This window comes from Chelonia mydas, chromosome 10, assembly GCF_015237465.2.
Source record: "Chelonia mydas isolate rCheMyd1 chromosome 10, rCheMyd1.pri.v2, whole genome shotgun sequence".
Classification (NCBI taxonomy): Eukaryota; Metazoa; Chordata; order Testudines; family Cheloniidae; genus Chelonia; species Chelonia mydas.
Window position 1 is genome coordinate 11,883,723 of NC_051250.2, and position 25,808 is coordinate 11,909,530.

Below are 25,808 nucleotides of genomic sequence, written 5' to 3' on the forward strand. Positions count from 1 at the left end.
GCTGCCCTTGAGGACTTCCCTTCCACTCTCCTGTCTGGCAGAGTCCTTGTAACCCCAACAAGGCTGGGCTCAGCATTCCTGGGGGGCTCGACCCCCAACCTTGCTGTGGTCACCTAGGACAGGGGCTAAGGTGTCCCCACTCTGTGGTACTCTCTCTGCACTGGGCAGTTCTCTGACCCACTGACCATTACATACAATTTAAAGCAAATGCAAGTTATTTAATCAACAATTAATTTTAAAAAGAATAAGGAAAAATGGGAAAGGTTAAAGGAAATACATCACCCCGCCCTGTGGCAGGGAACATCACAAACAGTGTCTCTGGAATGTCAGGGCAGTTCATAGTCTGTTCCTTGTAAGTCCCAGGCCGCCTTCTCAGGCCCTGGCTGTGCTGTAGGGATGCTGTGGGTGGACACTTGCTCCGGTGGTGGCCACATGTTCTCAGGCTCTAAGTGGTAGGACTCTTCTTCCCAGTGTCGCCCCCGCCCTGTCGGGGTTACGATCCAAGCCTGGCCTGCAGAGCCTCTTGGCTGAGGCGTCTCCCTGTGCTGGGCCCGGTGCCCAGGGTCCCCCTCGCTCTCCCCAGCTTCTCACCGCACCCAGCTCCAGACTGCTCCAGCCCCAGCTCCATCACTCTGTCTCAGCACTGCTGCTGCTGCTCTGCCTCCAGCTCCCTGGGCTGCTTCTTTGGCCCCTTTGCCTCTGGTTGCTACAGCTCTGCTTCCAGGACAGGTCTGTTCTGCAGGCTGCTTCTGTGACTCTGCTCCCAGCACTGACCTGCTTCCTGGGCTGCTTTTCTGGCCCCTCTGGCTCTGGTTGCTGCAGCCCTGCTCCCAGGGCAAGTCTGCTTTCTCTGTGCTGTGCCTCTGGCTTTGGGGCTGCAGCTTTGCTCCCAGGACAGGGTCTGCTCTCTCTGGATCTGGGACAGCTCTGCCCAGCTCAGCTTGCGCCTCTGCTTTTTCCTTAGCTCGGCCCCACTCTGTCTGACCCAGGCAATCCAGCTCACATGGAGGACGGGACCTCCCTGGCCTCTTGGCTCCCTGATTAGCCTGCCCGCCCTATCATTCAGGCTGACCTGGCGAATTGGCCTCTCCCCATTGTTCCTGGGGACTATCAGTCTCAGGGTCCTGATTTCCCATAGACCTTTCCCTTTTTAGTACTGGGAGCTAGCCAACCAAAACACCCCCACTGAATGTTAGTAAGGGGGCAACAGTCCCCTTACACAAAGACCAAAGCTGAAAGCATTCAGAACTCTCTGCTGCTTTTGAGGCATTCCTTTTCTTGTGTACTTCATCAGTTGTGTGGAAAGTTCTAATGTACCGGTAATTTGGGGTAGTCTCTTCCAGTGTATGGTAATGGTGGCAAAACAATGTATTAAGGAATAATGCAAAAGTTACGCCGCCTTTTGGTATGCTAGTGGTTTTAAACATGTTGAGTTCATGTGTATTGGGATGGGAAGTCAGATTCAGAGTCTAAAAAATAATGGTGGCCTATGAAATAGAAAGAATTTGCTCTGAGGTGAGTGAAGGGAGCTTTGATGTGGTCATAAAGTCTCCCAAAGTGATTTCGTCTTATCTCCCTTTGTCATCTCAGGGCTGGTCTTCACTACCAGAAAGATCGATACAGAAGGGGTTGATTTAGCGGGTCTAGTGAAGACCCGCTAAATCAACAGCAGAGCGCTCTCCAGTCAACCCTGGTACTCCAGCTCTCTGAGAAGAGTAAGGGAAGTTGACTGGAGAGTGTCTCCTGTCGATGCAGTGCAGTGAAGATACCGCTGTAAGTCAATCTAAGCAATGTCGATATCCAGCTATGTTATTCACATAGCTGGAGTAGCGTAACTTAAGTCGACTTACCCAAGTAGTGAAAACAAGCCTTCAGTGTCTCTGAACTGATGTTTTTGTACTTGTGGCTTTAAGTGATTTTATGTTGATTGTGGAGGCTTTATGAATCATTTAGATTGGATGTTAAGGAATCCTGTTAGAGGTGTTTCAAATTAGCCTATTATTAACATTTGGTCTCTCAAAGTCCCTCTTGGAACGTTGGTAGGATGAGGTTGTATTAGCGAATGATATCACTAAGTCACCGAATAGTTGGTTAGGCTACGTTTATCCTAAGGCACTTGGAGAGGAAAGGCATTTTATTAAGTTACACTGATGGCATTTTGTAAATGGAAGTAGAGGAGCCAAAAATATCATCAGGTATTTACTTCCTTTCAAAGTTGAATTTCCTTTGAGTTGAGAATAATAACAAAAAATTAGCTCTGATATAAATGCCAACACACACAGCATTGGAATCCTCTGCATTTACAGATCTGAACATATAGCATTGTGAGGGTTTTTGTGTGTGCAGATATTGCTGTGTTAATGGGCACTCTGTTTATCCTTTTATTTGTCCTCATGAGACCTCAGGTTGTTGCAAACTAGAAGATTCTCTCATCTTGGCTAGCAAATGATAAATTAACTGTTCTCTGCATTGGTCTCCTGGTGGATTTAGTGTTAGAAGCTAGATCTCTTGGATGCTAAGAAAGTTTTGCTTCCTCTGCCTGTTTTGTTGTGTGAAAAAGGAGATTTCACTCTCACCATTAATTCAGTTCTGGCATTTACCAGATTTCTCCATCATGTCACTCATGGGGCTGGAAGTTTATTCTGCTCTCTGGTGCAATGGTGGTTTTTCCTTTTGCCCATTTATTCTCGTTTTAATACAGCTTCCTGATTCAGTGATTACACCAGACCTGACTCGTTTTACTTTTCCACTCCTGGGCACAACGTGAACAGACGCCGCAGGTTATTCTAGATTACATGGTGGATCCTTTGATATGATCCTCTGACTTCCGCTTGGAATGAGAGCAAAACAGACAAATTCATTGTAACTTGTGACAAAATAAGCTTTTGAACTTTTTTACTCCAGTCTCCATTGCTGTGTAGCTATGCTGAAAGCACAACAGAAGTAAACAATTATTAGCAGTGTTTATAATTTTACAATAAGATATTAATTAAAAGAAGGCTCCCATAGGTTTTGTTTTTGCACATTTAATCATCATAATCTCTCAGACATATAAAAACTATGCATTTCTCAACTAATGTTTTCCCTTTTTCCTTCTGGTAAACGAACTATTTTCCTGATTCTTTTTTAATGAAGCTTGACCTTGGTATTGTTTTGCTTTTTGTGTGATGGTTTAAGCCTTGATGTCCGCATAATTTTGAGGAAAGATTTTCTTGGTCTATAGCTGCAGAACCAGTGGAGGGAGAACAAAAGAAAATACTGTTTTTTGTCTGAATGAATTAGCTAGTGCTTGCATGCCTCTTTGAAAATGGAAGGTGCTCTCTAAATGCTGAGTAACATTATTGTTAGGTCCTGCATATAGTATCTCGTGGGGTTTAATGACAATGGATTCTTTTATGCAGTATTTAAAATCAGGAGGACTATGTAGTGTCTTTTTAATGAAGGTTGAAGATTCTCTCATTTCTATGGAGTGGTAGGAAAAGGTCCAATGATCTTTACTGCGTGTTCATTGTTTTTCCTGATTTATACCTGGTAACCCTTTGGATATTGCAGAATTAGACGAGGGTTGACCAAAGGGCAGTAGTAATCATTAAGGGTCTGGAAAAACTCATATGAAGAGAGATTGCAAAGACTGGGACTGTTTGCTTTAGTAAGGAGTCGAATAAGAGAGGACATCATGAAAGTATATAAAAATACTGACTGATCTAGAGAAAATAGATGAGGAGCTTCTGTTCTCCATGTCTCAAAACACAAGAACAAGGGGAACATTCAGTGAAACTTGTAGGTAGGTGGCAAATTCAAAACCGATAAAAGGAAATACCTTTTCACTCAGTGTATAGACTGTGGAACTCATTGCTACAGGAAGTCTGGAAGGTCAAGAATTTATCAAGATTCAAAAAGTGTTTGGATATTTATATGGATAAAAAGACTATTCAGAGTTGTTAGTAATGATAAAAATTTTGGAATGGCTGTTAAACCTTCCTCTTAAGGGTTAAGTCAATCTCTAACTATTATAGATGAGGATGAACCCATGTGGGGGGCAGATAATACCACATCTGCCTTTTGCGAGGTTCTTACTTCTTCCTCTGAAACATCTGGTATTGGCTATTGTCAGAGACAAGATACTGGACTAGGTATACCACAAGTCTGATTTCAGCATGGCAGTTCCATTCCTAGTTAATGGCCCACAGTTAAGTTTATTACTGGAGTAGAATGCTTGTACTGGCAAATGTCTGTCCTACTGTAAAACTGGCAGGCTTGTTTTGATTACATGCGGAAGGCCATTTCAGTAGTGCTACTTAAGGGGCAGGGGCCCAGAGCAGTCACGCTTCATACCTTTCACTTTGCTGTCTATTTGAAAGCAAGCCCTGAGGTTCACTATTGATTAATTTAATAAGATCCATAGTGCTGGTGCTGAGTGAACTCTGCTTTAGGGTGAAACAATAAGAAACTGCTCTTAAAGGAGATTGAGAAGGAGAATATTCAGACTTGCTCAGTCCTACTTAATTTTTAACCCTTTTCAGTGCTGCATTTGGTTATTTAGATACTCATTTACAGGTTCAAAGTATAAACTTTTAAACATTTAACCTACTAAAGTAATGTGGAATTATATATGTCATAATATTTTAGTTGTAACTGAATTTTAAATGTGAAACAATAGCTCTTGGGTTACCCCAAATAACTCACGGATATCATTCTTCAACAATCCCTGATAGGTCTTGGGGGTGCATATGAAGTTAAGTGGCACAATGTTGCTACTGTCATTCCCAGGAGAGTACATTTGGATCAGTTTCTTTAGTCCTGTAGATGGCATGTGTGCATTAGTGTGATGATGCATTGATCTTTCAGGCTTCATTGTCATCACTGCCACCTCCTACTTATAATAGCACTTCACATTTTCAAAGCAATGAATGGGAGCACTAGTGCAAATCAGCTACTGGCATTTTTACCCTGTTGCCGTGTAACCCTGCTCAGACCAGATCTCCAGACAACCATGGTTTCAAAACACTAGCACTGGTGGAGTTGCTACAATAATGAGGGAAAACTTCCACAAGGCTCAGTGTTGGCAGGTGTAAACACAGGTAAAAACCAATGCGCGGAGGGTAGAAAAAGCAGCTGTGTGGGTGCACTGGATCACCTGTCAGATAAAGTGAATCATAAGTCAGTTACACTAAATATTCTGTCTGTAGTGTAGATGGGGCTTTTCCTCTTATGGATGAATACATCCCTAATCTGCTGTCCTCTTGTGCCTAACAGACTAGGACATAGCCCGTTTTCCTAATCTATATACCACCTTGTGGTTGCCCATTGCTATGACTTGAAGCCATAGTCATCCAGTAGGAGAATGCCAAACCCCTCCCAGACATTTCCCTACATAACATTCCATTTAGACTTAGAGAACATTTGTACAGTGGAGGAGATGAACTGCATTTGCTGAAGAAACTAAGTGCAGGGTCAGGTAGCAGAGTGTAATTTCCTAACTAGAATTATTTAAGGATAATGTAGATGTTTTGTGTGCAGTGACCTGAGAGATAATTTGTCATTTATAACTTGTCAAAATTCAGGTCTTTATTCAAATTACTGTGCATCTGTACAATGGGGGTGAATGTGGTAAAATATTGTGAATTACATAATGGCATATCATTTAGTAGGATGAATGTTTTTAAAATGTACAATTTGAATCAATGAATGAGTGACTAACCTTAACTTTTTAACAAGGAACCGTTCTGTTGCTTAGTAGTTGTTGTATTCTGCCCACTTGAGACGCCCTCCAGTTAGCACTGACTAGGGTCCAATCTGTTGTGATATGGAGAGCTTGGCAAGCCAAAGACAGGGTTGATCCATTTATGTGATGTCCAGGTAAATTATTTATTATTTGTTTTATGGTAGTGTCTCGAGGCTAGGGCTCCATTGTACTAGGCACTGTATAAATGTATAGCCAACACACAGTCCCCTCCAATGTATGGGGATTTTGCCCTCCAGTGTAGACTTTCGACCGCAGCCAGTTTACTCCAGCATTCTAATCCAAAAATATTGTGTGAGGATATTTCATAAGCACCCTCTCCCCATACCCACTTAAATCCAACAATTCCCCGTTCTTTGGGACAATTAATTCTTAAGGGTAGAGATAGGGAATTTTCCTGACCTTATGGCTCTTCTATTTCCTTTAAGCACCTTTCAGCTGCATTTCAAAAAGCAAATGGCAACTTCTGAAGTTTGCCAAAGGAACCTGGAATACTGTCATTCTATAAATAAAGTATCCAGGTCTCCCCATATGCGCATGGCCTTTGCTCAGAGGCTTCCTGTTTTACCAGAGTATTTAGTGCCAGCAATTTTCCATGAAATATTGCTGATTTCATATTTTTTACTTTAAAAAAACCTCCTACAGGGTAAATGGAAAAATAAGGTTTCTGTATGTTTGTTTGGAGAGCATGGGAAGTGTAATTATAATTATGAGCAGAGCAGAGTGTGGTGTGAGATGAGCATTATCTGTGGTAGGCCAGGGGCTGTAGTCTGCTGGGATAAATAGCTGGTCTTGAGACATTGTACTCCTGGCTGGTGGTGAAGTTTGAAGCATCAGTGCAAACCCTTATTTCCTTTGTCCTTTTCAAAAAGCCGCTGCTGCAGTATTTCTAGAATTGTTGAGACTTGGAAAAGGAGTGGGAAATTATTTTAAAAAGCAACTTAACATTCTGTGTAGAGCTGAAGGGATAAACTTGTTCATCTGACTTACCAGTGCTCTCAAGATTTCTGCTATAAAAGACTCAGTCTTGTGTTTCAAGTCTGCCTGTGTATATAACCAAGCATACAAACATAAGAATGGCCAACTGGGTCCGACCAGGGTCCTGTATTCCAGCAGTGGCCAATGCCAGATGCTTCAAAGGGAATGATGAGAACAGGGCAATTATCAAGTGATCCATTCCCTATTGTCTAGTCCCAGTGTCTTGCAGTCAGAGGCTTAGGGACACCCAGAAGATGAGGTTGCGTCCCTGACCATCTTGGCTAAGATGAACAGATGAACAGATCTAATTCTTCTTTAAACCCATGTATATCTTTAGGCTTCACAACATCCTCTGACCCCGAGTTCTACAGGTTGACTGTGTTGTGTGAAGAAGTACTTCCTTTTGTTTGTTTTAAACCTGCAGTGTATTAATTTCATTGGGTGACCCCTGGTTCTTGTGTTATGTGAAGAGGTAAATAACACTTTTACTCACTTTCTCCATACCAGTCATGATTTTATAGACCTCTATCATATCCCAACTTAGTCATCCCTTTTCCAAGCTGAAGAGTCCCAGTCTTTTTAATATTTGCTCATATGGAAACTGTTCCATATCCTGAATCATTTTTGTTGCCCTTCTCTGTACCTTTTCAATTTCTAATCTATCTTTTTTGAGATGGAGTGACCACAACTGCATGCGGTATTTCAGCTGTGGGTGTACCATGGTTTTTTTTATAATGGCATTATGATATTGTCTACTGTATTATCTATCCCTTTCTTAATGGTTCCTAACATTCTGTTAGCTTTTTTGACTGTCGCTACACATTGAGCAGATGTTTTCAGAGAACTATCCACAATGACTCCAAGACCTCTTTCTTGAGTGGAAACAGCTAATTTAGACCTCATCATTGTATATGTATACATGGGATTATGTTTTCCAATATGCATTTATCAACACTGAATTTCATCTGCTATTTTGTTGTCCAGTCAACCAGTTTTGTGAGATTCTTTTGTAATTCTTTGCAGTCTGCTTCAGACTTAATTATTTGAATAATTTTGTATCATCTGCAAACTTTGCCACCTCACTGTTTACCCCTTTTTCCTGATCATTCATGATGTGTTGAATAGTATTGGTTCTAGTACAGATCCTTGGGGGATCCTGCTATTTACCTCTCTGCATTCTGAAAACTGACCATTTATTCCTACTCTTTGTTTCTTATCTTTTAACCAGCTGTTGATCCATGAGAGGACCTTCCCTCTTATCCCATGACTGCTTACTTTGCTGAAGAGCTTTTGGTGAGGGACCTTGTGAAAGGCTTTCGGAAAGTCCAAGTACACTATATCCATTGGATCATGCTTGTCCACATATTTTTGACCCCCTCAAAGAATTATAATAGATTAGTGAGGCATGATTTCCCTTTACAAAAATCATGTTGACTATTCCCCAACAAATCATGTTCAGTATATATCTGATAATTCTGTTCTTTCCTATAGTTTCAACCAATTTTCCTGGTACTGTATTTAGGCATACCAGCCTGTAATTGCCAGGATCTCCTCTAGAGTCTTTGTTAAAAATTGGCAGCATATTAACATTTCTCCAGTCATCTGGTTCAGAGGATGATTTAAGTATAGGTTACATACTACAGTTAGTAGTACTGCAGTTTCACATTTGAGTTCCTTCAGAGGTCTTGGGTGAATATCATCTGGTCCTGGTGACTTATTACAGTTTAATTTATTAATTTGTTTCAACACCTCCTCTGGTAACACCTCAATCTGGAGCACTTTTTCAGATTTGTCACCTAAAAAGAATTGCTCCCTCACATCCTCAGCAGTGAAGACTGATGTAAAGAATTCATTTAGCTTCTCCATAATGGCCTTGTATTCCTTGAGTGCTTCTTTAGCACCTTGATCTTCCAGTGGCCACACTGATTGTTTTGCAGGCTGCCTGCTTCTGATGCTTTTGATCTTAATTTTTGTGTGTTTTGCTAGTTACTCGTCAAATTCTTTTTTGGCCTGCATAATTATACTTTCACACTTGATTTGCCAGAATTTATGCTCCTTTCTGTTTTTCTCAGTAGGATTTAACTTCCAATTTTTAAAGGATGCCTTTTTGCCTCTAACCACTGCTTTTACTCTGTTGTTTAGCCATGGTGGCATATTTTTGGTTCTCTTACTAATTATTTTAATTTGGGGTATACGTTTCATTTGAGTCTCTGTTTATGGTGTTTTTAAATCGTTTCCATGCAGCTTGCAGGCATTTGTCTTGTGATTGTTCCTTTTAATTTCCATTTAACTAGCTTCCTTCTTTGTGTAGTTCCCATTTCTGAAGTTAAATGCTACTGTGATCAGTTTCTTTGGTATCCCCTCCCCCCCAAAGATGTTAAATTTAATTATATGATGTGTGCTGTTCAATTATATTCACCTGTTGGACAAGATCCTGTGCCCCACTTAAGACTAAATCAATAATTGCCTCTCGTCTTGTGAGTTCCAAGGACTAGCTGCTCCAAGAAGCAGTCATTAATGGAGTCTAGAAACTTTATCTCTGCATCCCATCCTGAGGTGACATGTACCCAGTCATTATGGGGAATAGTTGAAATCCCATTATTATTTATTATTATTAAGTTTTCTGTTTTTATAGCCTCTCTAATCTCCCCAAGCATTTCACAGTCACCATCACCATCCTGGTGAGGTGGTCGGGAGTATATTCCTACTATTATTCAAACTTGGAATTTCTGTCGTTAAAGATTCTGTGGTACAGTGTGATTCATTTAAGATTTTTGCTGTATTTGACTCTCTGATTTCGTTCATATATAGTGCCATTCCCCCACCAACATGACCTCCTCTGTCATTCTTATTTATACTGTACCCTGGTATTACCATGTCCCGTTGATTGTTATCATTCCACCAAGTTTCTATGATTTCTATTATATCAATATCCTAATTTAATACCAGGCACTCAAGTTCACCCATGGAAGTATTTAGACTTTCAGCATTTGTATAAAAGCGCTTATAAAATTTGTCACTCTTTAGTTGCGTGACTTCATGTGATATAATTGAATGGGACTCTCTTTCATTTTACTGTTTCTCTTCATTTCCTGCCTGTGCTTTATCTCCTCTTTACTAGGATATAGAGAATCCCTGTTAATAGATCCTCCCCTGTGGGATGTCTCTGTCTGAACCTTGTACTCCCCCGCACCTGTTGATTTTCCCTCAGCCCATAGTTTATAAGTTCCTCTGTGGCCTTTTTACATGCCAGGAGTCTGGTTCCATTTTGGTTTAGGTGGAACCTCTCTTTCCTGTATAGGCTTCTCCTTCCCCAAAAGGTTCCCCAGTTGCTAATAAATGTAAAGCTTTCCTCCCTACACCATTACCTCATCCTTTGAGACCCTGCAGTTCTGCCTGTCTAACTGGCCCTGTGTGTGGAAGTGGAAGCATTTCAGAGAACATTACCATGAAGGAGTGTTGGAATTCCCTTCTTCTCCAGTGTCGATGCAGTCTTCAGCATGGAGCTTACTAGGTTGTTAGCTCATGTGTGGCTCCATCCACTTTTTATGGTAGCACCTGCTCAGAATCCAGCTGAGTTCATTTTCTTGATCTTCTGCCATTGAAGATTGGTTAATGGTTAATGGTACTTAACCAGTTAAAACTGGCTGTTGCAGGAGAGATTTAGAGGCCATCATAGGGGGAGGTTACTTGCTAGGCAAGAGTAAAAACCAGGAAAAGAGGGAATATGTAAGTGTGAGTTCAGTCTTTAGAAGCAGCTAGAGGAACAGAATTTAATGCAGCCTTGCAAAAATATACTTGTGTGAGCTGAGTAAGATATTTTTTGAGTGCAAAAAGAAAATATTAGTTTTCCTCATGTTTTCCATAAATATGAATGAGCAGATTTTGTGCCTAGGCAGGTAATATTTTCCTATGTGATTCCTCTTTGCTGTAATGGGAATCCAGTGAAAAGTTGTGGGTGAAATATTATTTAAATTTCCTTTAGAATTGTCACTTTGTTATATAAACTGAGAATAGTGACTGGTAATTGTTTCAGCGTATAAGAGCGTGATTCTAGTCCAAGATGACTAATAGAGGTAGAAGTTAAATGAACAAAAACACAATAAAGTTATTTTATAAATGTGGGGACTAGAAAGCACAGCTAGTCACATTAAAATGCCTGTGAAATGAAAAGAAGCCAAAAGAGAGAGAAGGCCATAGGTGATTTGATCAGATGGTATTGTTTACTGTACAGAATATAAATTGTATGACTTGTTGCCGTGTGGCATGTACATGTGCCATGGGCAACTTAAGGCTTTCAGAGACTATGTACAACTTCTCTGGGTGACAGTCAGTGAATAGAGGATTTGTTAGAGAGAGAGAGAGACATTAAAACAGATGCAATGGGTTTACTCACCCTGGTCAGCTGCTGGGAGTGTAAGGTAGAGATGCTCCTCCAGTGACGAGGAGTCCGTGGGAGCAGATGAGGGAAGAGGAGTAAAATAACAGTTGCCTGCACAGACATGGTTATAACAAAAATAAATCTGCAACTAGGGTTTTTGATTTCAAAAGGGCTGACTTTCAAAAATTAAGGAAATTAGTTACGGAAGTGGGTTGGACTGAAGAACTTATGGATCTAAAGGCAGAGGAGGCCTGGGATTACTTTAAATCAAAGCTGCAGAAGCTATTGGAAGCCTGCATCCCAAGAAAGGGGAAAAAAATTCATAGGCAGGAGTTGTAGACCAAGCTGGATGAGCAAGCATCTCAGAGGGGTGATTAAGAAAAAGCAGAAAGCATACAGGGAGTGAAAAATGGGAGGGATCAGCAAGGAAAGCTTACCTTATTGAGGTCAGAACATGTAGGGATAAAGTGAGACAGGCTAAAAGTTAAGTAGAGTTGGACCTTGCAAAGGGAATTAAAACCAGTAGTAAAAGGTTCTATAGCTATATAAATAAGAAGAAAACAAATAAAGAAGAAGTGGGACCGCTAAACTCTGAGGATGGAGTGGAGGTCAAGGATAATCTAGGCATGGCCCAATATCTAAACAAATACTTTGCCTCAGTCTTTAATGAGGCTAATGAGGATCTTAGGGATAATGGTAGCATGACAGATGGGAATGAGGCTATGGAGGTAGATATTACCATATCTGAGGTAGAAGCGAAACTCGAACAGCTTAATGGGACTAAATCGGGCGGCCCAGATAATCTTCATCCAAGAATATTAAAGGAATTGGCACATGAAATTGCAAGCCCATTATCAAGAATTTTTAATGAATCTATAAACTCGGGTTGTACCATATGATTGGAGAATTGCTAACATAGTTCCTATTTTTAAGAAAGGAAAAAAAAAGTGATCCGGGTAACTACAGGAGTGTTTGACATCTGTAGTATGTAAGGTCTTGGAAAAAATTCTGAAGGAGAAAGTAGTTAAGGACATTGAGGTCAATGGTAAATGGGACAAAATACAACATGGTTTTACAAAAGGTAGATCATGCCCCAAACCAACCTGATCTCCTTCTTTGAGAAAGTAACAGATTTTTTAGACAAAGGAAATGCAGTGGATCTAATTTACCTAGATTTCAGTAAGGTGTTTGATACCGTGCCACATGGGGAATTATTAGTTAAATTGGAAATGATGGGGATCAGTATGAAAACTGAAAGGTGGATAAGATGGATAAGGAATTGGTTAACAGGGAGACTACAGCGGGTCCCACTGAAAGGTGAACTGTCAGGCTGGAGGGAGGTTACCAGTGGAGTTCCTCAGGGATCAGTTTTGGGACCAATCTTATTTAATCTTTTCATTACTGACCTCGGCACAAAAAGTGAGAGTGCGCTAATAAAGTTTGCGGATGATACAAAGCTGGGAGGTACTGTCAATTTAGAGAAGGACTGGGAAATCATACAGGAAGATTTGGATGACCTTGTAAACTGGAGTAATAGTAATAGGATGAAATTTAATAGTGAGAAGTATAAGGTTATGCATTTAGGGATTAATAACAAGAATTTTAGTAATAAGCTGGGGACGCATCAATTAGAAGTAACGGAGGAGGAGAAGGACTTTGGAGTACTGGTTGATCATAGGATGACTATGAACCGCCAAAGTGATGTGGCCGTGAAAAAAGCTAATGCGGTCTTGGGATGCATCAGGCAAGGTATTTCCAGTAGAGATAAGGAGGTTTTAGTACAGTTATACAAGGCACTGGTGAGACCTCACCTGGAATACTGTATGCAGTTCTGGTCTCCCATGTTTAAGAAGGATGAATTCAAACTGGAACAGGTACAGAGAAGGGCTACTAGGATGATCCGAGGAATGGAAAACTTGCCTTATGAAAGGAGACTCAATGAGCTTGGCTTGTTTAGCCTAACTAAAAGAAGGTTGAGGGGAGATATGATTGCTCTCTATAAATATATCAGAAGGATAAATACCTGAGAGGGAGAGGAATTATTTAAGCTCAGTACCAATGTGGACACAAGAACAAATGGATATAAACTGGTCATTGGGAAGTTTAGACTTGAAATTAGAGGAAGGTTTCTAACCATCAGAGGAGTGAAGTTTTGGAATAGCCTTCCAAGGGAAGCAGTGGGGGCAAAAGACCTATCTGGCTTTAAGATTAGACTCTAAGTTTATGGAGGAGATGGTATGATAAAGATGATGGGATAACATGATTTTGTTAATTAATTGATCCTTAAATATTCATGATAAAGAGACCCAATGGCCTGTGATGGGATGTTAGATGGGGTGGGATCTGAGTTACTACAGAAAATTCTTTCCCGGTGTCTGGCTGGCGAATCTTGCCCATATGATCAGGGTTTAGGTTCTGGAAGGAATTTTCCTCCAGGGCAGATTGGAAGAGGCCCTGGAGGTTTTTCTCCTTCCTCTGTAGCATGGGGCACGGGTCACTTGCTGGAGGATTCTCTGCTCCTTCAAGTCTTTAAACCACGATTTGAGGACTTCAATAGCACAGATATAGGTGTGAGGTTTTTTGCAAGAGTGGGTGGGTGAGATTCTGTGGCCTGCGTTGTGCAGGAGGTCGGACTAGATGATCATAATGGTCCCTTCTGACCTTAGTATCTATGAATCAATGGATAATTCAGGTATTTAAATAAAATTATAAACAAAAAGCAACATTCAGATTACAGAGGCAAGCACCCAAAAGTTAGGAAAAGCCAGGAAATGCCAAAAATAAGGTTGTCTGCAGAGTCCTAGCCCAAGCTCCCAGTTCAAATCACCACCCCTCGGAGTCATGGCTCCAGACCCCGTCTCCTTGCTCAGCCAGTGCTATTCTCCCCCCCGGGCTCCCTGTCCGAGTCCCAGTCTCCCCCACAGGCTCCTTTTTCCAGGCTGCTTGCCCAGCTGGGCTCTTGTCTCCCACTCAGGTTCCTCATCTGATCTCAGTACCTCCACCCTAGTCCTAGTCTCTCCCTCTTTCTGTCCCACCAACCAAGCTCTTTGTCCCCTCTACATTTCTTTGTCCACGCAGCCTGGGTACCAGCCAAGGGAGCATAGAGAGCACAGGCGAGACAGTCTCTCTACTCTCAGTTCCTGTGCTGGGTGCTACTGTGGCCCCTGGCAGTGTGGAAGAGCAATTGCAGGGAAAGTCCTGCAGCTCTAGGCTTAGAGCATCCTCAATGCAGATAGAAGCATTGGAGAATTTTGCTGCCAAACTCTAGCAAGTTTTTACTGAGCATATGGGAAAAGAGATTTTTCAGTAAGCTTATAACTTGTCTAACTGTGGGTATTTTTTCATGGGGATGGAAAAAGACACATCCTGGACACCAAGGCAACCCTTCTGCTAAATGTTGTAATATTTATTTATTTTTAAATGTGGGCAAAACATATTTTCCCTCATCTCATTCTTGGAAAATGCAGAACCAGTTTTCTTGAAATATTCTTAGGAAAAAACAAACAAACCCAGCCTGAGACAGACACTTGGCATGGAAAATTTCCACCCAAACTGTTAGCTTGGTAAAGCTATAAGCAGCTGAAAACATGGTCTTATAATGGGAAGTGTTGGGCAGCTGTAAGAATAGGTGGCATTATGAGCTTCATCTATCGTTAGGTGTCCCAGACAGGACTGAGCCCATGTTGAGATATTGGGTTTGTGACTCAGGCATGGCAACACCAAGCTCTGTCCCAAAGCTGGTGTTAATCCTTCCTTAAAAACTATATGGTATGTTCCTTAGCTAGAAAACTGCTTCACTGAGAGATAGGCAGAAATGGCACAGGGTCAGAGAGAAGCAAGAATGTCAGTTGTGGTGTGGGAGGAGAACTTGGTGGTGGAATATATAATTTGTGGGAAAGGCTATCATGAGGATCCTCAGTTCACAGCTTATCGGGAGAGACTGTGAACTGTTGAAGAACCCATCTGCTATTCTTATCACCTGTCTTTCCCATCCAAGTTACAAATGGCTGAGGTGGACATGGGATAATAAAAGCACATGTTCATTTGATTCTGAGAGAAGCATTGATTGCATTGAATGAGACAGTATATTTCAGAGTTTCCATGTCAGGTTATACCATAGCCTCAGCCACTGAGAATAAGATTTTATTCTTCCAGGATTAAAAATCCAAGCACATAGTATATATGTGGAAGGATATATATGGGAAGCAAGAGTAATCTGGAAAAAAATTAAGCCCTCTAAGCTGCTTGGTGTCAGTTCAAGGGTAGAGAGAGCTGCTTGATATTTTTATTTTTATGGAGTTAGTCTGTTTTTTTTTTAAATACTCTTTTAATTGAGGTTTCAACTAGGGAGTCGATGATAAGCGTACACATGTGTGTCTGCCTTTAGTTCTAATTTACAAAGTAGTGTGAAAATAGTCAGCCTCAGAGAGAACTGTTGAGGGGTGTCTGAGGAGGAAATTATTTGATGGTTTGTGACTAGAAACCTTTGGCTGAAAGATGACCAGCAAAACAGGTAGAGAAGGGTGAGGGAGAGGAGAGGCTTGTGCCTTTTTTGTAGTTGTTACTTTTATGGCTAAGGAAGGTTTGAAAGGTTTTTTTCAATTCTATTTTTGTTTGTTTTTACATTTAGAAACCTAGGTTTTGTCCACCCTGCAAGATGCTGTAGTGAAATGATGACATCACAAGAGAGTGAAAGCTGAGAAGGGAAAGAATTTTTAGTTGGACTGGTTACTTAAAACTTTGTTTTTTGTTAACACCAACTTAATGTACTACTGGAAGGTGCTCAGATACTGCAGTGCTGAGTGCAGTACAAGAACCTGTATAGAATAGTTTATGCTAGAATAGCACCCCAAAGATATCTGTCTGTCCAACCTAAATAAAAGGTAGGTTTTATACTCTTTTTTATTGCAAAACCAGCAGCTTGTGAGTTCATTTATCCTCTATAACTTAGGCAATCTTTGGAAAACCAAGGTGGTACATCATAGGTGTCTGAAGCTGTCCCTGCTAACAGAGGAGAGATGTTGAGACTTTTAGGCCTTTTCTTCACTAGACTTATTTTCCTAAAATTCACTCCCTTAATTTGTCATAAAAGTTCAAAAATTTTGGCCAGTGTGTTGAATTATTTCACCCCAACTGACCTAACCACTTTACAATCACACTAAATACAATGAATAATAGATTAAACTCTTTTATAATATAACTTGTGAGCAATTGATGTGGTTCTTGCAGGGATGCTGTGTGACCACAGATGGGATGCAGATGGGGAGGTAGTAGTCTGTGAGATGGTCTGTCTATTAACATGCAGTCTGACCTACAAAAAGGTTTGAGAACCCCAGCCTAGCAGAAGCCGTTCACTTTCTTCCCATCTTATGTTGCCTGCTGGGCCAGTTGTTGGTCATTTTGCAAGTTAATTGTTGTCTCCTCCCTCTTCCCCCAGGAGGAGTTTTACTTATTCTTTCATGCAAGATCTTTTTCCAGAAGAGTGAGTTATTAGATTTCCCTGGAAACACACATTTAGTAACATATTTGTATTTACTCCAGAATGAAATTTGCCATGTATTTCTATTAAATATTCTATTTTGCAGGTAACTCAAATTGTCTTGCATATGCACATACTGCGGTAGTCAAAGGGCACCTATTACAATCTGTCCCAGTCTGTCACTATATAGGTCATCAGGCTGTTGTGAGAGGACGCTGTGTGCTTCCAAGGTAGTCTTATCACTGTTTCTAGCTGTGGAACTTAAGGGCACATTCCCAGACTCAGATCCTTGTCCGACACCCTTCCTTGGAACTTGGGATGCCTCCATCCAGCTGCCACAGACCCTGTAAACCAGTCTCAGACCTTCCAAGCCTCCCCCATACCCTCCCATCCCCCAGTTTCTTGCACATGCTCCCTAATTTGTGGACAGTCTGGAGACAATGTGGTAGGAAAACAAAGAATACAGACTTAGAAAAGGAGTTTGTCAATCAGAGTGTTTTTACTCTTAAAACGCTTGAGAGTTACAGATCTTTCAAATAACAAAACTCCTGGGATGCACCACCGAGAAGCTCCAGGGCCTCCCTTCCATGTCATGCTTTCCTCTCTGTGGGCCCCTGTGTAGAAGAAATATTGTTCCATGGGGTGGAACAACCAGCAGTTGAGACACCATCAAAATTGTTGGCTTCCGATTGCATTCTTGATGGCTTTTCAGTGATAGTCCTTCAAGGAAGTGTCCAATATCTTTGCTTGGCAGGGCAGCTGTCTGGAATGCAGTACAGTAGGCTGCCCGACTGCCCTCAGGCAAATGTAGAGATGTGTTTAACTCAATACAAAATAGAGTTCCTAATTTGATGCAAATGTATCCCACTCTGTTATATCATCTACTCCTGATGAATTGATGAGCCAAACTTTGCTGCTTATTGTACCATTACTTCTTCACATTTATGTTAGAAAGCATCTAACCTAAAGATTTAAGCTAAACCCCAATTCTTTGAAAAGTATGCCATATATGAAGCCGTCCCTTTATATAAATATATATATCCATCAAATATGTTGAAAAGGATTTTGTTTACTTGACATTCTATCCGCATTACTTCCATGGTGTTCGTTTTGTCTGGGCCAGGGAGATTTGGCTGTATTAAGCCCTATTGTGAATGGTGACTGTTGAGGCCTTGCTTCTTGTTTTGAAATTTCCTCTTATTTTCATTAATTGGACTTAGGAGTCTGAAAGGGCATTGGGGGGGAAAGAGCTTCAGTGGATTTCCTCATAATGAAAAAGTCTATTAACATTCTCTTTAAATCACCATTAATTAAGCAAAAGGCGAGTTTAACACTAGGAATGGGAACGCTTCCATACCATCAAAAAGGCACCAAGTAGAAAATATCATTACAATTCTACTTTCCAAAGCGACTCTTTCGGGCTCCAATCTGCACAGAAGCGATAGAGCAAGTGAACTGTGTGTTTGCTTTCGGATTAATATTTGAAGTTAATTCATGTGGAAATAAAGCGGATTTTACTGTGACTAGAATCTGTCATTAAAAAGCCATTATCAAAGCAGACCAGTACAATTCCTGCTCTTTTATTGCTAACAACAAAACAAACTCTTCTTAAAAAACAAAAACAACCCCCCCCCCGGGGGCGGGGGGGGGGATATTTTCTCTTAGAGAATGGTAGAGAAGACTAAACAGAAAAGAACCTTGGTGAAGTGAGGCAGTTGAGAGATTTATTGATCAATAAAGCAGACAATTACAGCTTGTTTATAAAGGGAAAAAAACCCCTCAGCCCTGTGAGCAACACTGAAACTGTAATAATGATAGCTCTGGCATCCAGCTTGAAACTATAAAAGTCAATAGGAAGATATAGGATTTCAATAAAATTATGACACTAGATAAACTTTACCCCAGGAACAAATTTTCCCTAGGTATGTGACTGACTCCAGTTAGATTTGTAACTTTAATTTCTATCTTATTGATTTTTTTCCCTCTACAACTAATTAGAAAGTCAGTGGTGGATTCTGTATGTGTGTTTGGGGAGGAGTTAATAAGCACCAACAGGAATAGAGGAACACTCCAAAAATGAGTGGGTCAAATTGCTTTTTAAAAACATTTTTGTAAGCTGTGTTTTACTCCTTCCTTAGCTGCTTCTCCTGTTCAACCCAGGAGTCCCCTCTCGCTCCTGTGTTTGTGTTCCTTGGAGACATGGGTTGGGCACTCAAGACACTCAGTGTTACTATATCAGTGGTATGAGATTCGTTAATAGAGAAGACTGTAGCTGTGTAGTTTATATGTTAGCAGTGTCTCTCTCCCTGCAATCCACCTGTAGGAGGCAGAAGGATCTGCTAATAGTATTGCAGCTCCTGGATCAGTACTCTCTGGTGCCTACACTCTAGTGGAAAGTGACCTTCCTTATCTTGAAGCCATTTCTCCTGACAGCCAAGTTATGGATTCATGTAAGGAAAGAATTAAATGGGAGGAGCATGGAGAGAAAGTTGATCCTGAAGAGGGTATTCTGTGAAGATGTGATTCCCGTAGGTGAATGTAACTGGTTTCCAAGGGACTGAGTCCAGTTCATGGTTGGGATTACAACACAGCTTTCCCTCCCATTTACTCTGCATACAGCAATGAGAGGACAAGAGTCTCTTGGGTGAATCTCTTATAATTAATCATTTCCCCTCCTGCTGATCTCAGAAATCTCCTCTTTCAAACTTATTCACCAAGATGTTGCAGAGAAGAATGAAGAGGTACATAGAAGCAGCAGTTGCACGGAACAGGCCAGTTTCAGACCAGGATGAAATATAACAAATGAGCTATTTGTGTTATCAGAAAAGTACATGGAACATACCAGAACCTGCTACAACAAATTTATAGACTTCAAACAGACTTTTGATAGCATTTGGCAAATGGGATTATGGCAAATTTTGACAATATATGGCATCCCCAAGAAATAGATCAAGTTGATAGAAAACATTTACAAGAAGTCCATGAGTGCAATGAGAGTAGACAAGAAGCAGATAGCATGGTTCAGGAAAGCCACAAGAGTGAGTCAATGCATGCTATCACCAGATTTGTACAACCTGGTAGTGAAGGAGTAATGGCTATAGCACTGGGAGAAGAAATGAGAGGAGTCACGTTATATGAGAAGATAGCAAATAACCTTAGATTTGCAGATATTGAATCATATAGTACTGACAAAGGAGGATTTACACAGAATAGCTGACAAGGTAGACTGGGAAAGCAGAAGATTTGGATTGAAGATCAGTACGGAGGAGAAAACATTATGGCAATAGGAAGAGGTAAAGATCAAAGTTGGAGACAAAGAACTAGAACAAGTGGAAAAATGTGTATACCTTGGAGGATGAAGAATAGGAATTCTGTAGATGATGTAAACAGAATAGATTAGCCACTGCTGTATTCAGAAAACTTTGTAAGACCTGCGATGTTAAAGACATTTTGATAAAAATGAAAATCAGTGTATATGAAACAATTGTTGTTGCAACACTGCTGTATGAGTCAGAATGTTGGAGTCTGAGGAGAGCTGGTAAACGAAAGATATTGATTGCAGAAATGAACTGGCTGAGGGGCATACTAAGCTTCAAGTCTGGAGAAAAAAATGAAGTGATAAGAAAGTGGCTAGGGCAAGAAATGAGGCTGTTATAGAAGATTCAAGAAAGATGACTGGGATGGTTTTCGCAGATGTCCAGAATGGACCTGGAAAGGAAACCATACCTGATGATTCACATCAGAGTGTGAGAAACTAGAAATAGAGGAAGACTGAGGATGCGATGGATAGACATGGTGAAAAATAACATTGAACAAAAAGGTTTAAAGATGATTGAAGTTGTGAAGCTAGCATAAGATACAAAGTGGTAGAACAGATTTCTTTCGGCCACTTTGTCACTGCTGAGCTGATAGACAGGAATCGAAGAAGAATATGGTGGTTTAGAATCCTGTGCAAAGTCTGTGTATGTGTTATGCGTTACACCTATCACATGCCCCTGAAATGTAAATCCATATTGCCCTCACAGCTGGAGTTGTGGGGAAGAGTATGTTTAAGCTAGAGGACAATTTGGGAGGAGGGGGGAATGTCAGCACTGGTCCCAGAGGCTGGGCAGTTGGACAGTGAGATCTCCGCTCTCAGGAAGCGGTTCTAGAAAGAGGATTTGCACCCCAAAAGTGTGCCAAGAGAGACCCTAAGCCATTCACAATGCCTGGACTCTGTTCAGACTCCAGAAGCTTAAAATACATGAAAATTCAGCATTTGGATCACTTCCCAGCAGGCTGGTGAATGTCCAATAGGGGGAGTCAGCTAGACATGTGATGGGGTCATTATATTATTACCTCAATGGCATGGGAAAGCTAGTGCATGTTTCCCCGCATGCTCATCAGGTCAGGGAAGTCTGGTTAGAGAGCAGAGCCAAAAAATGAGTACTGTCCACTGGAATAAATCAGAGAGCAAACACTTCTGATTGTGTGGCGGCTAATCAGTCTTTATGTCAGTACAGTTCCTGGCTTCTCAACTGAGACTATCAACAATCCCTCTACAGCAAAACTGGGTTTTATTATCCAGCTATTCCTTGAACACATGGAAAGGAGTGAGCTGGAGAAAGAGGAGAGTGAGCCATCCAGGACTAGAGCAGAGCAACAGGTTGACTGGAAACGCTCTGTTGAACATATCTGAGCTGTTGGCTGTGGTACGTTTAGCATGGGAATGTCCGTAGAACACAATGATCTAATCAAAGGGCAGTCCCTGTGTACCATCTGCTGGTGACGCAAAATCCCTATTTACTTGGATCCCAGAGCTGTCAATTGTGATGATGGGTTTTGTGATGTGGACTTGTCCCCTCAGAACTGGACTAGCAGCACAAGCTTGTTTCATTCTATCCAACAATGGCTTAATGACCACTTCTGGTGATTCTCAACCAGGCTAGACATGAGCCAGTGGCTTTGAGGTGACAGGGTCCCGCTCTCATAGTCTTTGATCTGAGAAACCCAGTCTTCCTTAGGGAGAAGTAAACAGCCCATAAAATATTTTATTGAGTCAATTTTCTTAATCTAAGCATTCACAGACACTCTAACATTTTTCCTGCCACAGAGTTAAAAAAACAAAGCCCACAATACATAGTTCTCAGGGAAGGTATGGCTCCTTCTGACTAAGAGGAATGAGCCCAGGATAAGGCTGGAGTACATGCCACCCAAATTAGGGTCATCTCCGCCTCTTTCTTTATTGATGAGGTAAGGTGGGTGATCCTGTGAGCACTTGTTAGAATTTTGTTATGAAATAGTAGGATTGGGGTGATTTACCCTGTTCAAAGGCTGTTGGGGCTCACAAAAATACCCGGAAGTGCAGTTTATGTATGTATGTATTTATTTTTTTGCTTTTGGAATGGACCACATTGCTCTGAATGTCAGGTATTTTAAACCAACTCTCTTGGCAGAGGATATCCCCCATAACAGGGGTTCTCAACCTTTTTCTTTCTGAGGCCCCCCCTCGACATGCTATAAAAACTCCATGGCCCCCCTGTGCCCCAACAACTGTTCTTTCTGCATATAAAAGCCAGGGCTGCCATTAGGGGGTAGCAAACAGGGCAGCTGCCTGGGGCCCCACACCACAGGGGGTCCCAATGAAGCGATATTGTTCAGGCTTCGACGTCAACCCCTCGGTGGACCTCCTGAAGCCTGCTCATGGCCCCCCAGGGTGCCCTGGACCCCTGATTGAGAATCACTGCCCTACAAGGCCTCTGAAACTACACCCTATGTAACATAATAAAAGTTGAACGGTAGGCTATTCTGTGCTCAGTGTGTGGTTCAGGAACAAAATATAAACATCTCCAATGAAAGGTTTCTCATGTAAAACTCTGTTTGTCAAGTGCTGCCGCCTCCCTTCTTGCTAAGAGTTAGAAGATAGTGTTTCTGTGTAAACGGGGTCTCTAATTCTTCTCCACGAGAGCTAACACCCTCCTGATAAACAGGATTTATCATATGCTAAGCATGGAGCTTTCTGGGGGGGCCCGATAGTAGCCGTACATCACCAACATCAGACAACATATACTGCCTGCCTCTAAGATGCTGATGGAGAAAATAAATGGGAGTAGCAGTCTGAATGGCAATTCAAAATATCAGGTATGTTTAACATGCAATTCCCATTTAGAGAGTGATATGCATATAGAGATGAGATGGGCAATAAGGTATTTAATCTCCTTTTAATCGCATCGGAGAATTTTGATGTTTGTCAAGTCTGAGAATTCAGCAGAGCCAAGCAAATAAGTGTGGTCCTCTGGAATAAACCTGAGAGCAAAAATTCCTCGGGAATCCTCTGCACTGACTGTTACGTTGTTGTCAGTTCACCCTGATGTATAAATGCATGAAATCCTCTTGGTATAGCAGCAGGTATGGGCAAATTTTATCACAAAAATGCCAAAACGGTGTTAAAAATTCATTTAGCTTTACAGTTGTGCAGCTTGGACTCCAGACCTGGCCACTGTTGTGATTTTTAGTCTGAAGTTTTATATAAACAGGGTTGTCATGGACATGGGCAATGTGAGCTTTTTCATAAAAGTGCCTCCCATCAGTGCCGCTGGCAGTAGGCGCTTCCTCAGTGCATTGAAAAGTACCAGACAGGACCTCTGTGATGTGAACTTTCTCTCACAATGCCCTATAAATAGAGATAAATCTGCCAGAGTTTGCCAGCTTAAGAGTGCTGAAATGCTTCTTCTGTAGCCCACTCTGAATGCATCCGATGAAGTGAGCTGTAGCTCACGGAAGCTTATGCTCAAATAAATGTGTTAGTCTCTAAGGTGCCAGACGTCCTCCTTTTCTTTTTGCGAATACAGACTAACACGGCTGCTACTCTGAAACCTGTCTCTAGGGAGGTATCCAGTCAAGAGTTATCAGCGTAGTTTACTTAAATGACAGAATTACAAAAGTGGTTCCCCCCCACCCGCAAATGAAAAGGGCTATGTTTCCGAAATACTATATGTGATGCTAACAGCTCGACCCAGCAAGCCTGTATACCGGGGCTGTCTCCTGCTTCACTGTCCAAACGTCAAACACTTAAATGCAGTGTGTGTGTCAGTGTGCATGGGGAGAGGGAGGGATGTACAAATTCAAGGTGTGAAAGGCAAGGTGGGGGATGCCAGCTGAAGATGCTGCAAAAATGTGTTCAAAACATTTAACATACTGAAAAGTCAGCTGAGACGGTTGAGGTTGGTTCAGCCTGGGAAGGGACCGTGCTGGCCCAGGAGGAAGAGTACCATTACCAGCCACCCTTATCTGTAAAATATCTCCACAAATACAACAGAGAAATAGCAGTGCAGCAGGAGTTCCTCCTCCTTAGGAAAGCCCACCTGGAAACTTACCTTTTCTCAAGACAAAGTGCCTTCACCTAAGGGAAAATGATGATGAAAAAGCTGTTTCTTGCCCGGCTATTCCAGAGTCAAGGGTTAGAACACATCAGAGAATTTACTGGGATGTACAAATTTGATCTTTGGATATGCTTACAGCTAAAGTTACAGTTGCAAGACTCTCATCCTCTCTCCTCTCCCTAGCTCTCTAGCCCTTGTTTTCCACTGCACAGCCTTCATCAGTGCCATAGTTGGACAGAACAGTGTTCTCTCTCCATTATATCAAGGACTGCCCAACAGCCTTAGCACTGTTTCAACTGCAAAATCAAATGGAACCCCATCAAATTTAAACATCAAAGATATCCGCTATCTGGGTCCTTTCCCAGAGGTCCCAGTCCATCTCTGCACTGAGAAAGCATCCACATTTAGAGATGATTCATTACTAGGACAAAGAGTGGCTCTTAAGAGACCAGACTTGGGTCCCAATCCACTGGTGAATGATGTACACTTCAGAACAGATCCACAGACATGTTTTAGTAGCTTCCTACATTGCTCAGCTGCCAAAGTGAGGATCGGAGAGTTTCTGTGGGATCAAGACTCCTTTCTGAGGGTCTGACTTCTTTGCCTCTAAAGGAATAGGGGACAAGAGGATGGGTCCTTGCCTGTCGAGGCTCGTCTCTGATTTCAAAAGCAAACAAGCTATGAGGGAATGTATAATTTAAACCAGAGTACAAGTTTTATTCAGTTATTCTACTGATAATAAATCAAAACAGATAGAAGTTATAACTGAAAACACTTGCTCCTGGTCCTTAGCTCTGGTCTTCATTTCCGAACACAAATACTGTAACAAAATCTATTCTCAGGCTCCCAACAAGTGGTCCGTAACCCCATTTTCTCAATTCCTCTTCATCAGCACAACCCATTCAAATTTTCCCCTATTTTCTTAAGATGATGTTAGTCTAGCTTCACAACCCAGCAGTCCCTCCACTGACTAGACAGTGGCACATTCCTTGCCTCACTGTCAATCTCTCAGATGATTTCAATGTGGCCTCTCACCTCTTTGCAACACCTTGTGCTGTCCTGCTTGCCACAAGGCGAGAGGAGACATTGGCACCCACTGTGTACTGCACTTTGTATAGCTCTTTAAAATATTCTTTCCATCGGTTATTCATTGCTTGTTTGTCCTCAGTTATTTGCCTGAACATGTCTTTCATTGCTGACATCTTCAACTCATATGTCCCACTCTGTTCTGTTATCTTGCAATATAACCTCTGTGTCACATTTCTTCTGCATATTCTTCTGCTTCTTTGCATTGTTTGCACATTCATTTGTTTCTGTCACTCTTTGCATTCTTTTTTTAACCTCTCTGGTCAACCTATTGTATTCAGCTCTTAGACTTGCATCTTCCTTTTTATTCTCCTTTAACTTCCTATGCTTGTCACTCAACTGCGGCACTTCGTCCATTATCCACTTTGGTTTCTTTGTCTAACACATCATTGCCCTTTACTCAGTAGAATGAGAAATATACAGATCTATACACAAACAAACCTTACATGCATTTCCCTGCCTCAGTTTCCTCACCATTCAAGCATTTATTGGGCTGGGGTGTGGTTCCTCTGGGATAATCCAAGATCCTTCTGTTGCAACTCATGGATTGATTTCTGAACCATAGAGTCTCTCTCTTCCTAGACCTTCTTTGGTCCCACAGCTAAACTGAGTCCCCCTGCTACAAAAAAATGTGTGTCTCTTCCTTTCTCGTGACCCAAACTTCCTGTGTCTCTCTCCTCCTAAGAGTCCTTTTAAAACCCCTACATTATCACCTCCATCTCTTCGGGAATTTTCTGCTCTCCAAATGCCCAATCCCTTGTTGAGGATTGGAGAAAACTG

General features: G+C 41.6%; 1 protein-coding gene and 1 long non-coding RNA gene across 12 annotated transcripts in view; both read left to right on the plus strand.

Moving 5' to 3' along the window:
- The window catches only part of MAD1L1 (mitotic arrest deficient 1 like 1), a 557,068-nt gene that overhangs the window by 223,628 nt on the left and 307,632 nt on the right, over positions 1-25,808 (plus strand). The gene's annotated exons all lie outside the window — the stretch shown is intronic.
- On the plus strand, positions 13,354-24,177 carry LOC122462182. The gene is made up of 3 exons (XR_006284588.1): positions 13,354-13,514; positions 14,840-14,844; positions 24,165-24,177. It is a non-coding gene; the product is annotated as an uncharacterized LOC122462182 (long non-coding RNA).